This window comes from Hypanus sabinus, chromosome 23 (genome assembly GCF_030144855.1).
Source record: "Hypanus sabinus isolate sHypSab1 chromosome 23, sHypSab1.hap1, whole genome shotgun sequence".
NCBI lineage: Eukaryota > Metazoa > Chordata > Chondrichthyes > Myliobatiformes > Dasyatidae > Hypanus > Hypanus sabinus.
In genome coordinates, this window is record NC_082728.1 from 31,020,978 (window position 1) to 31,035,115 (window position 14,138).

Here is a 14,138-nt window from a genome sequence, read left to right on the forward strand (position 1 = left end):
GCTTTGCTGTGTCTGAGTTTCCCCAGAGCCCTTCTCACCTGCTCAGTAATGGGGAGTTGGTGGAAGGTGGGGGTTGGGGGAGCTGAAGATCAGGATGATAGTAGTTGGTATGTGGAGGTCTGGATGGCAGGTGCAGGGCAAGGAGGGGATGTAGACAGCACCCTGAGTCAGGATCAAAATCCAGATCACTGGCACTGCGCAGTAACAGCACTAACCACTGTGCCACCATGGTGCCTGCTGTTTCTGCCCAATACCCCCCATGATGATAAGGGTAGGTAGGGTTCACCTGTACCACAGTGATGGGAGCAGAACACATTTTGTTATGGGATTGCAAGAGCAGTGGAAATTAACCACTTTTTTGGATGTGAGAACATCATCAATATCTCCAATTCAGGTAATTAAAAACACAAAGGATTAAAATCTCATTTGTAGTTTATCTTTTTTGTCATATTACCAAATTTAGGAATGAAATGACTCACTAAACATGATAGTACAATGTGTACTAGAGTTTGACTGTCAGGTTCCTTGCAAGCAGCATACCTAAAGATATAGAGTTCTGTGCACATAGCATTTATATCAATCATTTTGCAATACATGTTTCAAACACTACTTGAACACTGGGCAATTTGTGGTGGGAGGCTGGGAGCGAAGAGAAACAGGACTCACTTCTCCATTAACAAACACTTGACAGAGAGTTGTATTGTGTATTTAATGTATCAGTAATATTTGAATAATATTATAAATATATTATTTGATTAGCATTCTTTCTTGTTTACATATTTCATTATGGGTTATATGTTAAAGTATGCAAATGCATGTCATTATGCCATGACGTCATGTGCCTATGCCATGCTGAAGTAAAAACAAAACATACACATTCTCCTCGGCTCCTGTCTTTTTCCTTCAATTAGCATCAGAATCAGGTTTAATATCACGGGCATATGTCATGAAATTTGTTAACTTAGTGGCAGCAGTACAATGCAATAAATGTTATGAAAAAATACATAAATCAATTAGAATGTGTGTGTGTGTGTGTGTGTATTAAATAGTTAAATTAAAAATAGTGCAAAAACAGAAATAATAAAAATGAGGTAGTTTTATGTTTTGGGTTACAAAACAACAGTGGCAATGAGTAAGTTTTAAAATGAACCTAAGACAACTACCTACCTGCAGTGAGACATTTGAGTTTAAAACAAAGCGCAGCATATTTTTATCCTTGGAACAGCACGTGTTTTTCGCAAAAAGAGTTCAATGGTCAAGTTTTAAAAAGGCAGAAATGGATGAAATTTACAGTTTCTAAAATGGTGAGGACTAGATAATGCAAGAATTTTTTAAATAAGCTGAAATGACTGGTGAGATCAGAAATATGGATGTGCTGGATTGCAAAAAAAATAACTGGCTGATGTATGCTGAGCAAACTGTGCAGTATTTTGAAGCAAAGGAAAAAGCCAATGAAAAACATTTGCTAGTTGTGATCACTGTAATGCAGTAGGTGGTGGAACATACAAATATTCATAAATTTAACTGCTCCAACCAAACCAATTGCAATGAGCTTTGCTGAAAGTAATTTAGAACCAAAACCATTGTTGATTACAGAAGACTTTGGGTTTCATAAGTGAAATCAAAAGGAAAGGGAGTTTATTTCAGCATATGTGGCTGAATTGAAGAGATTGCTTGAGCATTGTCAGTTCAATGATGGACTTAATGGTATACTGAGAGATTGTTTAGTTTGTGGAATCTTACAAGAAAACATTTGAAAAAGGCTCCAATTGAAGCATAACTCACACGCAAAAGAGCAGTTGAAATTGCTGTATCAATGGAAATTGCAGTCAACTCAGTTGCAGTCAGGAATGAAATTGAGTGTGAATAAAATTGCAATGTCTAAACAGAAAACTGCCTGGCAGAATGAAGTGTGGTACCTTTGTGGCAGGGGCTCACATACATCGCATCAATACAGGTTTAAAGGCAGTGATTTCAGAAAATGTGACAAAGTTGAACGCATACAAAAGTTCAAAGATTCATTTATTATCAAAGCATCCAACTTGAAATTCTTCTTCTCCAGGTAGCCATGATACCAAGAAAGAAAAGAAAGGCAGCATGATCATCAATCCCCAAAATCTCCCTTCCCTGCACAAAAAAAGGAACCAAAACAGAACAGGCATATCAACCCCCAAATCCCTCATCCTGCAAAAGAACAAACAAAACGGAACAAGCACATCAACCCCCAAATCCCTCCTCCTTCACAAAAAGATGAATAAGAAAACAGAACAGGTACATTGGCCCTCTTCCTGCACAAAATACACAAGAAAGATCAGGCAAAAAACACAGAATATAAAAATAAACAAGACTGAAGAAAGTCTATAGTCCAAGTCCACATCCAAAACTCATTCTCCTGAAACAGCGGCAGACCTTTCCTCTTTCATAACAGAGCCATTAAAAGACAGGCAACTGGTGTTCACCCTCTGCACTCAACTGGATGCCTCAATTTCCCTCAACACTTCAATCAGCAAATAATGGAAGCTTTGATTTGCAAAATGGAGTCAAACAACAGCCTTCTCGACACAAAGTCTGCATGACATGCCTCTGCATCCCAGAGACTGCAGAGCGCTGAAGCAGCCAAACAATCTCCAAGCCTCACTCACCTCAATGTTTCAGTTTCCCTCGTCACTTTAGTTGATGAACAATGGAAGCTTTAATCAGAAAAATAGAGTTGAACATTGGCTTGCAACATGCTCACCCTGAGGATCACTCACGATACCTGTTTCCTAGAATTCTTTCAGTAAATGCAGAGTGCTGAAACACCCAATCAATCTCCAAACAGCAGATCACAAGACTCCAAAAGTTCCAGAATCACATCTGAGACAAAAAGTAAATGTAGCAGACATAAAAGAAGTGAAATATGTGGTTTTGTGGAAGTCAAGATACAAACAGCATGTTGGGCAGGCAAAAATAAGTGGACTGCACAGGGAAGAGAAAAAGATAAAATGCCAAGCTGCAGTTTCAAAAAGAGCATGCTGTTGATGAAAAATCTGATAACGTGAGAGTGACACAGGACTGAATAGCCTTGAGATTACCATGTGAAAACTGACAGGAGACAAGCAATAGGGCTTACACTAGAAGTGTATGACAAGTTAATCAAAATGGAATTGGACAGTGGTCAGCTTCTTCAGATATTCCACAAAATGAGTTTGAATGGCATTTCAAAGATACTGAACTGAAACCTGCAGATATCCAACTAAGAACTTGTACTGGAGAAAAGACAACTCTTGTGGGAATGAGATTTGCAACAGTGAAATACAACAACCGAATCACATTTGGCTTGTTTGTGTTAAATAAGGAAAGGCAAGAATTATGAGGCTGTGATCTTCTGAGCCAACTACAACTTGATTGGAGATTCATCCACCATTTGCATGCCACATCCCCTGCAAAAGAATCAACTGAAAGCAAATTAAGATAAGTACCAGATGATGCGTTCAGTAGTGTTCAAGGATGGCAAAGGAAAAATCAAGCATATCAAGAGTGAAATAGTGTTAAATAAAATGCCACACCCAAGTTTTACAAAGCTTTATACCATCTGTAATAAAACATGAAGACCAGAGGACTTCTTTCAAAGCCTGAGTGAATCCTACGGGCAATGCCAGTGGGCCCAGTAGTCTCGAAGAATGAGTCTGTGAGGATCTCTGGTGGTTTTAAGGTCATCATCATCCCAGTACTGAAAGAAGATCAAAACCCTATGCCCAGGATAGAGCATATCTTTGCAAACCTTTCTGGAGGGAAACACTTCAGCAAAATGGAACTGGCTGAGGCCTGCCTACAAATGGAGATGAGAATCCAAAGTGTTTCTTACCATAAATACACACAAAGGGTTCTATCACTTTAATATGCTTATTTGTGGAGTAACATCTGCATCTGCACCTGCACTCTGGCAGAAAGCTATGAACCAGGTGTTACAAGGCTGTCCAGCCATTCAGTGTTACCTGGTTGACATTATTGTTACCAGTGAGGATGGCAAGAAAACATCTCCAAAATCTCAAACAGTGTTAAATAGTTTGGAAGATTATGGGGTTGTAGCTCGACACACCAAGTGTGAATTCTTTAAACCAAGCAACACCATTGACACACAAGATTGACGCAAGTATGTTGAGAAATATCAAACAGTGGTGGATGTCCTAAAGCCAAAGTATACATCACAGTTGGGGTCCTTTTTAGGATTTATCTAATTACTGTAACAGGTTCCTGCCAAACCTGGCTACTCTGCTCACCTCTTGAACTCATTACTACAGATTGGGAAGAAGGGCAATGGACAAAGCAGCGTGAGTTGGCAAAGGCAAAGCAAATGTTGATTCCAGACGCTGTACCCTCACATTATCATCTAGTTCATCCACTTTATCCAGTGAAGTTTGCCTGTGATGCAGTGCCTTATGGTACAGGTGCAGTCATGCCACATGCTATGACAGATCATTGGCTCAAAGCCGTACCTCATGGCCAGGGATAGATCAGCAGATCGAGCAACTTGCCATGCATTGTTTAGGATGCCAACATGTCGATAATGGTCAGAACTACTTCCTGTGGTCCCAGATTCAACTCCTACAACCACTGTGGTGGAGGCTCTAGAACTTGAAATCGTTTCACAGTCACAAATCTCACCTGCCAAGCAGAGTAACTCCCTGGTCAGGAAAGATGTTATCCCACAAGAACAAGAAACCCTCCACAGCAATTAAATCTTTAGGCCTGAATGGGACAATTTAAAATTTACTATGCTCCAGATGTCTATATAGTAGTTGTAATATAACATACTGTATACTGTGTATATAGTTGAGCTGCATTGAGTAGGAGTTTAGAGCTGAGCAGGGAGGAGCATTATGTATTTAATATATTATTAATATTTGAGTAATTTTGTAAATATATTGCTTGATTAGCATTCTTTGCTGTTTACATAATTCATTATGAGTTATAAGTAGAACTACTTGAATGACATACGGATCTTGACAATTGTAGGGATGACTTACAGTGAACTGAAAAGCTTGAGCATGTAGATATTAAGGAAGAGGACGTGCTGGAGCTTTTGGAAAGCATCAAGTTCGATAAGTCATCGGGACCGGACGAGATACACCCCAGGTTACTGTGGGAGGCAAGGGAGAAGATTGCTGAGCCTCTGGGGATGATCTTTGTATCATCAATGGGGACAATGAGAGGTTCCAGGGATTGGAGGGTTGCGGATGTTGTTCCATTATTCAAGAAAGGGAGTAGAGATAGCCCAGGAAATTATAGACCAGTGAGTCTTATGTCAGTGGTTGGTAAGTTGATGGAGAAGATTCTGAGAGGCAGGATTTATGAACATTTGGAGAGGCATAATATGATTAGGAATAGTTAGCATGGCTTTGCCAAAGGCAGGTCATGCCTTATGAACCTGATTGAATTTTTTGAGGATGTGACTAAACACATTGATAAAGGAAGAGCAGTAGATGTAGTGTATATGGATTTCAGCAAGGCTTTTGATAAGGCACCCTGTGCAAAGCTTATTGAGAAAGTATGGAGGCATGGGATCCAAGGGGACATTGCTTTGTGGATCCAGAACTGGCTTGTCCACAGAAGGCAAAGAGTGGTTGTAGATGGGTCATATTCTGCATGGAGGTCTGTCACCAGTGGTGCGCCTCAGGGATCTATCCTGGGACCCTTACTCTTCATGATTTTTATAAATGACTTGGATGAAGAAGTGGAGGGATGGTTTAGTAAATTTGTTGATGACACAAAGGTTGAAGGTGTTGTGGATAGTGTGGATGGCTGTCAGAGGTTACAGCGAGACATTGATAGGATGCAAAACTGGGCTGAGAAGTGGCAGATGGAGTTCAACCCAGATATGTGTGAAGTGGTTCATTTTGGTAGGTCAAATATGATGACAGAATATAGTATTAATGGCATTACTTTTGGCAGTGTGGAGGATCAGATCACTTGGGGTCCGAGTCCATAGGACACTCAAAGCTGCTGTGCAGGTTGACTCTGAGGTTAAGAAGGCATACAGTGTATCGGCCTTCAAAAATCATGGGATTAAGTTTAGGAGTTGAGAGGTAATGTTGCAGCTATATAGGACCCTGATCAGAGCCACTTGGAGTACTGTGCTCAGTTCTGGTCACCTCACTATAGAAAGGATGTGGAAACCCTAGAAAGGGTGCAGAGTAGATTTATGAGGATGGTGCCTGGATTGGGGAACGTGCCTTATGAAAATAGGTTGAGTGAACTTGACCTTTTTTCCTTGGAGTGACAGAGGATGAGAGGTGACCTGACAGAGGTGTATAAGATGATGAGAGGCATTGATTGTGTAGGATAGTCAGAGGCTTTTACCCAGGGCTGAAATGGCTAGCATGAGAGGTCACAGTTTTAAGGTGCTTGGAAGTAGGTACAGAAGAGATGTCAGGGGTAAGTTTTTTACACAGAGATTGGTGAGTGCATAGAATGGGCTGCTAGCGACAGTGGTGGAGGCAGATACAATTGGGTCTTTTAAGGGACTCCTGGACAGGTAAATGGAGCGCAGAAAAATAGAGGGCAATGGGTAACCCTAGGTAATTTCTAAGATAAGGACATGTTCAGCACAGCTTTTTGGGCCGAAGGGCCTGTATTGTATAAAGAGGGTTTCTTCTTTTTCTTTGTTACTGCGTACGTTAATCAAAATGGCTTCTTTGTTTTGTTAAAAGTAGGAATGCTTCTTTGTTATGAGAGTGTGCTGGAAGCTTGTTTCGGTTAAAATTTACTGATAATGAGAATTGTACTCCTTTGTTAACCAATTGGGATTAATGTTGTTCTTTCTTCTGTAAGCTATTGTTGGCGGGCATTTTGGGGAGTCGGCGCGAGGGGGTGAGAGAGAGACGACATGATGCTGTAAGCTGGGCGAGGAATGGACCCCAAGCAGGGATCCAAGGCCAGGAGGTACCTCGAGGAGAGGAGACGAAGATAGATGTGCTTGGTTGACCACTTCGGGTGGTCCTGAGCTGCGAGTCGAGGAGTTCGGAGGGGATCGAATGGTGGCCAGAAGACTTCAGTAATTGAGCTCCCACGGTTATGCACGAAAGGGGTTACACCAGTGCTGTAGTTTTCTATGTTTCTATTACACTACCAGATCACATGTGGGAGTCTCGCTGAAGTAAATTGAAACATATAGGCTCTCCTGGGCTCCTGTCTTTTTCTTTCAATTAGTTTTACATTTTGAAGTTACAAAATGTACAAGTTGCTTTTCCAGCTGTTAAACTCTGTATAAGTGCAGGAATCACGAACTTGGTGGTAATTACACTAGGAAATGGTTCCAGGCATACGGGACTCTAATCATAAATCGAATTCAAAGTTCCCCACTTGAATTGCAGGTGACTATTGGGACAGTCTATTAAATTTTAGCTCAAGCAGGGCAAGTCACTAAATACCCACTTTTCATAAATAAAATCACTTTAAGTCAAATTTCTACAGTGTTCTTAATCCATCAAAAATAATAACTGAAAATTAACCATTAAGAGTTATGAAAAAAGCATAAATACAAATTACAAATATCATTTCTCTTTAACTCGCCTCTCTAGAGGTCCCACAATGTTCTTTAATAAAGATTTTAAGAACTTTTATTTCCAGCACCCTTTTTGAAAATGTTTTCTTTGTAATGAAAATAACCTTATAGAATCAGTAATAAATACTTCTCTTTTAAAAAAAATCATGTGATATTCTTTTGTCCTAATCTAATAAGATAGGGCTTAGTAATTTCTGATTTACCTTTCCCATGTCACATCAGATAACCAGCTACCTTAAAATCATCTGCATCAGAAAGAGGAATCTTGACCTCAACTCTCTTTCAGGCCCTAATGATCAACTTCACAGAGATGGCTGGATAGATTTGTAAATGTTCCCAATAGGCTTATTAGACAAATTAACTTAAAACTATATGTTCACACTATTTTATGTGACATCATCAAACAATATGGCAACAAGATTTAGAGTAGAATAATACAATTTCACATACTGACCAATTCTATTAGTGGAAGTATAAACTTTTAATATACTAAGTTAAAAACATGATGGTAATATTTAAAAAATACATCTTTCATATTTCAGAAGTGGGTGCAAGCCTTAAGTTGAAGTCTCCCTGAAGGCCACTAAACTAAATTAGTTCACTTTCATTAATTGAAATCTGCCTATCGTGCAAAATACTCACTGCAATTCAGAAGTAAGTCAGCAATTTCAGTTGCAGAGACCATAAGATGAAAAATACATTGGAAACGGAACTATATACCACTACTGTGCTTCTGCTGATGTAGACATTTGGTGCCAAGAGAAAGAAACAATCAGTTGTCCTAAATTTAATAAGAAATACACCAAAATTTATGTGGCAAGGGAAGATTGATTAATTCATATTGCAGACCTATCACTGCTGACATTCTAATTTTTGCTTTAAACTATCTCATGACATTGTTTTTCCCCTAACAACTGAGGCAAAACATGACAGGCAGTACATATTAAAAGCCTTGGTGCAATTTTGGGTGAGAATATTGGCAGGCTGATTCTCTGTTTAAATTTCTTTTTTCCCTTTTTGCATGTGGGTGTTACTGGCATGGCCAAGGTTCAGTCTCATCTCTAGCTCTCCAAGAAAAACCAGTGGTGAGCAATTATCTCGCCACAGAGCAGGAATCCTGCGGGAGTTAAGTTATTAGAGGAGACTTTGAAGGTTAAGATATCAAAGTATGTGAAAAGACAGTGGTTGGTTAGGGAGATCAGAAAGATTTGTGTGTGGGAGATCATATCTTATAATTTTGATTGAATTTTTTGAAGTACAAATCAGGAAATTTGATGAGGGCAGGGTGGCATATGTAGTCTATAAGGTCTTCAATAGGACCTTTTATAAGATTATGTATGAAAGTTATATCACATGGCATCCAGGGAGAACAAGCTAAATGGATTCACAATTGGCTTGACGGTATGAAGCAGAGAGTGATGGTGGAAAGTTATTTCACAGACTGGAGGCCCGTGCTGAGTGGTAGTCCCTGCTGCCTATTCTGGTTAGTTGTATAAACAGGGAGCCACTCATCAATCTTATAACAAAAAGGCAATACTTAGGGTCGCAAACATGATGAAATCTGCAGATACTGGAAATTCAAGCAACACACACAAAATGCTGGTGGAACGCAGCAGGCCCGTCGATGTTTTGGGCTGAGACCCTTTGTCAGGACTGGATGACTATTTTGTGTGCCTGGATTTTTTTTTTCTCAGAAGCTTTCACGACAGCTACCAGTACAGAATATTCATAGGGGTTCTACTAGTTGGGATCTGCTACCATTGTAAATATAGAATCCAGCAACATTATCTGACTATATTTAAAAAGTTAAAGTAGGTGATTATTGCCATTGAAACTGTGGTTAATTATTTATTGTTATCTTTGTGGTTAAAAAACATAAAACTTTGTATGAGAAATTTCCTGACTCCAGAAGATCTGCTGTGTGAACAAAGATTTCTAAATTTCCCAGTTAAAGTTAAGGATGGTTATCTGGATTTACAAGGGAACCTTGATCAGCTCAATAAGTGGACCAGGAAATGGCGAATTAAGTTCAATTTGGAAGTGCAGGTTAGTGCATTCTGTGAAGACAAGCGCGAGTAGAACTTTCACAGTGAACGTTATAAGTCCCCAGGAAATGTTGTAGATCAAAGGGACCTTAGAGAATAAATACATAGTTCCCTAGAAGTGGCATTGCAGGTAGACAGAGTGGTGAGGACAGCTTCTTGCATGCTAGCCTTCAATCAGAGCATTGATTATAGATGTAGGGATGCATGTTACAGTTGTACAAGATGTTGGAGAGGCAGTACTTGGAATATTGAGTTCAGTTTTTGTCATTCTGCTACGGGAAGGATGCCATTAAACTGGAAAGAGTGCAAAGGAGATTCACCTGGATGTTGCTACCACTCAATGGACTGGGTTAGGTTGAGCAGATTTGAGACCTTGTTCATTCAAATGCAGGAGAACTATATGGAGGGGCATAGGGAGGGTGAATGCAGCCACAGTCTGTTATCCAGGGTTAGGGGAAAACAAGAACTAAAGGTGAGAGCGAGGTGATTTATTCTGAGGGGAACTATTTTTAACCAGAGAGTGATTGGTGCATGGAATGAGGTACCGGAAGAAGTGGATGAAGCAGGTAAACCAAAAATGTCTAAAAGTTATTTGGACAGGTATACGTATAGGAAAAGCTAAGAGCGATATGGGCCAAATGTGGGCAAATGGGACTAACTTAAATGGGAATCTTGGTGGGTTTGAAGCAGTTGGGGTCTCTGTGTTGTATTGTGACTATGCTAAATAAGAAGTTTCAGGATTTGGACCAAGCAGCAATTAACAAACAATAGTATATTTTCACATCAGGATAGGATTGTTTAAATGAAAGTGTTCCCATTCCCACACTAGTCCTTCTTGGTAGGAGTAGATGTAAGTTAGGGAAATCCTGTGCTAGTAGCCAGCATAAGTAAAGGTAGTATAATTTGTAGACAGAATTTATTGCAACAAGGTGAAACTGGTAGAAGCGCAACTTAAAGTTCAGGGTGATGGATAGAGTACAAATCGTTCAGGCTGCTTTGCCTTGGAATATGATGAGCTTCTTGAACATTATTCAATTTGCAGTCATTCTGCCAAGTACACTTCACGGAGAAGAGAAAATCTGCAGATGCTGGAAATCCAAGCAACACGCTCAAAATGCTGCAGGTACTCAGCAGACCAGGCAACATCAGGCAACATCTATGGAAAAGAGTACAGTCATTGTTTAGGGCTGAGACCCATCATCAAGACTGGATGAAGTATACTTCATTATGCTTTTGCCTACTGCCTTGCAGATGGTGTAAAGGCAAAGGGACATCAGAAAATTAGTATTTACATCAGAATATCCAGCTGCAGACCTGCTTTTGTGCCTACAGTACTTATTTGTTTGTTCCAGTTGAGTTTCTTTGCAGTCTTAACCTACCAACATACTAATAATGGGTCATGTTGATGTGTATTGGGTTCGTTGACCATGAAGTTCTAAACTCAAGCAAAGATCTTAAGCCCTTTCAGATAAACTGTACCCTCACTAACAGGAGATTAAACAGTAAGTATTCAATCTTTGAATAGTAGTTCACTTTCCTGCTTATTCTCTACAGGAACTTTAGATGTCAATACCCGCTAATGTGAGGAGAGACCTAATGGGTCCCTCCTCACTACCCAGGAAAAGATACTTGCAGCTAAGAAAGTAGTTTAAAATACGGTTCATTTATCTTTAGTGATAAATATATTAATCCAAACAAATTCTTATATTTAAAACTCCAATGATTTCTATCTTAAACATTACCAAATTACAAACCATTTCTAAAACACAAAGGTTTTTCAAAACATAGGTACAATTCTCATAAACTAAAAGGACATACCAATGATACAGATGAATAAATCATCCATCATGGAAACTGTAGTCAAAAGGATGTATTCTAGGTTGTCCCATATTTCTTCCATGCTTCTTGATGTTCCTTACTACATTCTTACTGAGCCAGATCTGCTCTCTACATTTATACAGTTTCTTTGTCACTTGCATGACTTCACACATCTATATTTCCTCAGATACCTTTTTTACACAAAAGGTAAAAAGCCTCTTGAAGGCACAGTTCCCAGCTCACCACAATTGATGCTGTAAAGCTAACTTCCTTGAGTGCATAAAACTCCCAATTTATTAATACATTAGTTATTGATACAGTAAGTGAATTGTCTCTATCTGGTTTGCAATCTTCCTTGAATTAAACAACTTAGTCAGCTTGCCTGTTTTGAAGCATGCCAAATTAAATATACCATTATCTTATACTGCACCTGTAGAGCAGCAATAAAACAGATGCAGTGAAGCAACATCCTACTTCCTGCAGACAAAGTGCCTTGTTCACAACTTGTTTGCAAAGCTGATGCACCATCAATAACTCACTCTGAGACGTAAGGCGAGATATCGGCTTTTAGTGTCTGAAGAAGGAACCAGCAGTAAGTGACCATCATATTACATCCTGGATAATGAGGCAGAGGATCAGACCTCGATCGCATTTATACAGGGGCCTGTGGGAGGAGCCACAGGAGCAGTCAGAAGGGGGCGTGTCCAGACAGGCACATAGTTCACCACATTCACCCCCCCTTTGTTTGAAAGAGTCCCCATGTGGCGAAGTTTCTTACAGGTCAAGTATCAGGTGGTCGAATCTGTCGCTGCGATCTACGTAGCACCGGCTGTGATTGCACCGATGCCGGCAACATTGGTGATTGCACAGGAGACGGAGGTTGTGCTGGTTCCAGCTCATGCATGTGCGAGGCACCTGGTATATAAGTGTCATGAGGAGTCCATGTAGGGCCTGGTGAGCGCGGTGTCACCTCGGGTACAGGGTTCATAGTTACCGGAGAGTGTTCAGGGTAGTGGTCTGCTGCACCTGTGGGTGCCAGGTCGCGGATGGAGACCGTGTCCTCCCGCCCATCAGGTAAGACCACGTAAGCATACTGGGGATTCGCATGTAGAAGGTGAACCCTCTCGACCAGTGGGGAGTATTTATTGCTCCTCACATGTTTCCGGAGCAGCATTGGCCCCGGGGACATCAGCCAAACTGGTAGAGTGACAGACTTCCTGGGAAAAGAGAATAGGAGTTCGTGAGGGGGGGTGGGGCCACCATCGGACCACCTGGGCCCTCCAAGGGCTTGTGCTTGGCTCAATGATCCCCTCCCTGAGCAGCCACTGCACCTCTGACTGAATGAAGGCCCTGTCCCCCACACTGTACCTCCCGCTTTTAGTCGCCACCGGTTTACAGTCGGGGTCAGGTTGGCGAACAGCGGCGGGAGAGGGACCTTGAGAGTGGAGAAACTGCACGTGGTAGCGCAGCTGTCATGCTGGATGGGATGTGTGTGTCGCTGTGTGTGTGTGGTCAGTAGTGATGAAGTCCCACAGAACTGAGGATTCCGGACAGTGAGGGGCCCGTCATATACCATAGTCACACTTTCGAGATGGCTATGGAAGTCCAGCCCCAATAGCACAGGTGCGCACAGATTAGGCATGACCAGTAGCGCAAAGTTCCGATATTCTGTGCCTTGAACCACCAATGTCGCTACACAACCCGCCTGGATGTCTGTGGAATGCGACCCAGAAACCAAATGGATCTTCTGACTTACTGGCCGTGTTGCGAGTCTGCAGCGTTGCACTGTGTTCGGGTGAATGAAACTCTTAGTGCTGCCCGTGTCAAACAGGCATCTAGTCCTGTGCCCCTCCACCCGGATGTCCATCATGGACCTTGCAAGCTGGTGTGGGGCACTTTGGTCGAGAGTTACAGTGGCCAGAGTTGAATCGCCATCGGGGTACCCGGTCAGCATCGGAGGGTCGGGGGCGGGGCGTGCTGATGCCGAAAAAGATGGCCGTCCACATCCGGGCATGCAAGATGGCGGCCCCCACGTTTCACCTGCAGCGCTGCACTCCACTCACAGTTTAGACTTACACACCTTGACGAAATGGCCCCTCTTTCCGCAGCTGGAGCAGGTCATTTTCGAGAGTGCTTTTTGTGGCCACAGAAATAACAAAGCACAGGCTTCTGACGGGCCACTGCTGTGGTCGGGTTCTGGGAGCTCGTGGAATCACGACTGGCAGTGGCAATTTCGCTCGCGGGAGCCGGTGGTGGCGGGGTCTAAGGCAGCAACGGAACCGGCGGGGAATTGCGCAACTGGACAGCGTCGGCGTAGTGCAGCGTAGCTTCCAGAGCGTTGGCCGTCTCGATCGCCGAGTGTAAGGTAAGATCGGAGTGTTCCAGCAGCCGCTGGCGCATGTACACTGACCTCAGTCCCGTCACAAAGGCGTCTTGCACCAGCAGCTCCACATGCTGTTCTGCCGTGAGCATCTTGCAGTCACAAGCTCGGACGAGTGTCTGCAGTGCTCGGAGAAACTCGGCGCTCGATTCTCCAGGCCGCTGTCGCCGGGTAGCTAAACGATGTCTTGCGTAGATGGTGTTCACCGGCCGCAGGTACCGTCTTTTGAGAGCGTCCAGTGCCCCTTCGTAAGTCGGCAGGTCCCGGATAATGGAATAAACTTTTGGGGTGACCCTTGAGAGGAGAATTCTGTACATAACGGCAGGGTCAGTCGCATGAAGCTCCGCCA

The 14,138-nt window shown here is 42.1% G+C and overlaps 1 protein-coding gene across 1 annotated transcript in view; it reads right to left on the minus strand.

Annotated features, from left to right (window-relative positions):
- The window catches only part of LOC132380092 (alpha-1,6-mannosylglycoprotein 6-beta-N-acetylglucosaminyltransferase B-like), a 919,103-nt gene that overhangs the window by 653,312 nt on the left and 251,653 nt on the right, over positions 1-14,138 (minus strand). The window lies entirely within an intron of this gene.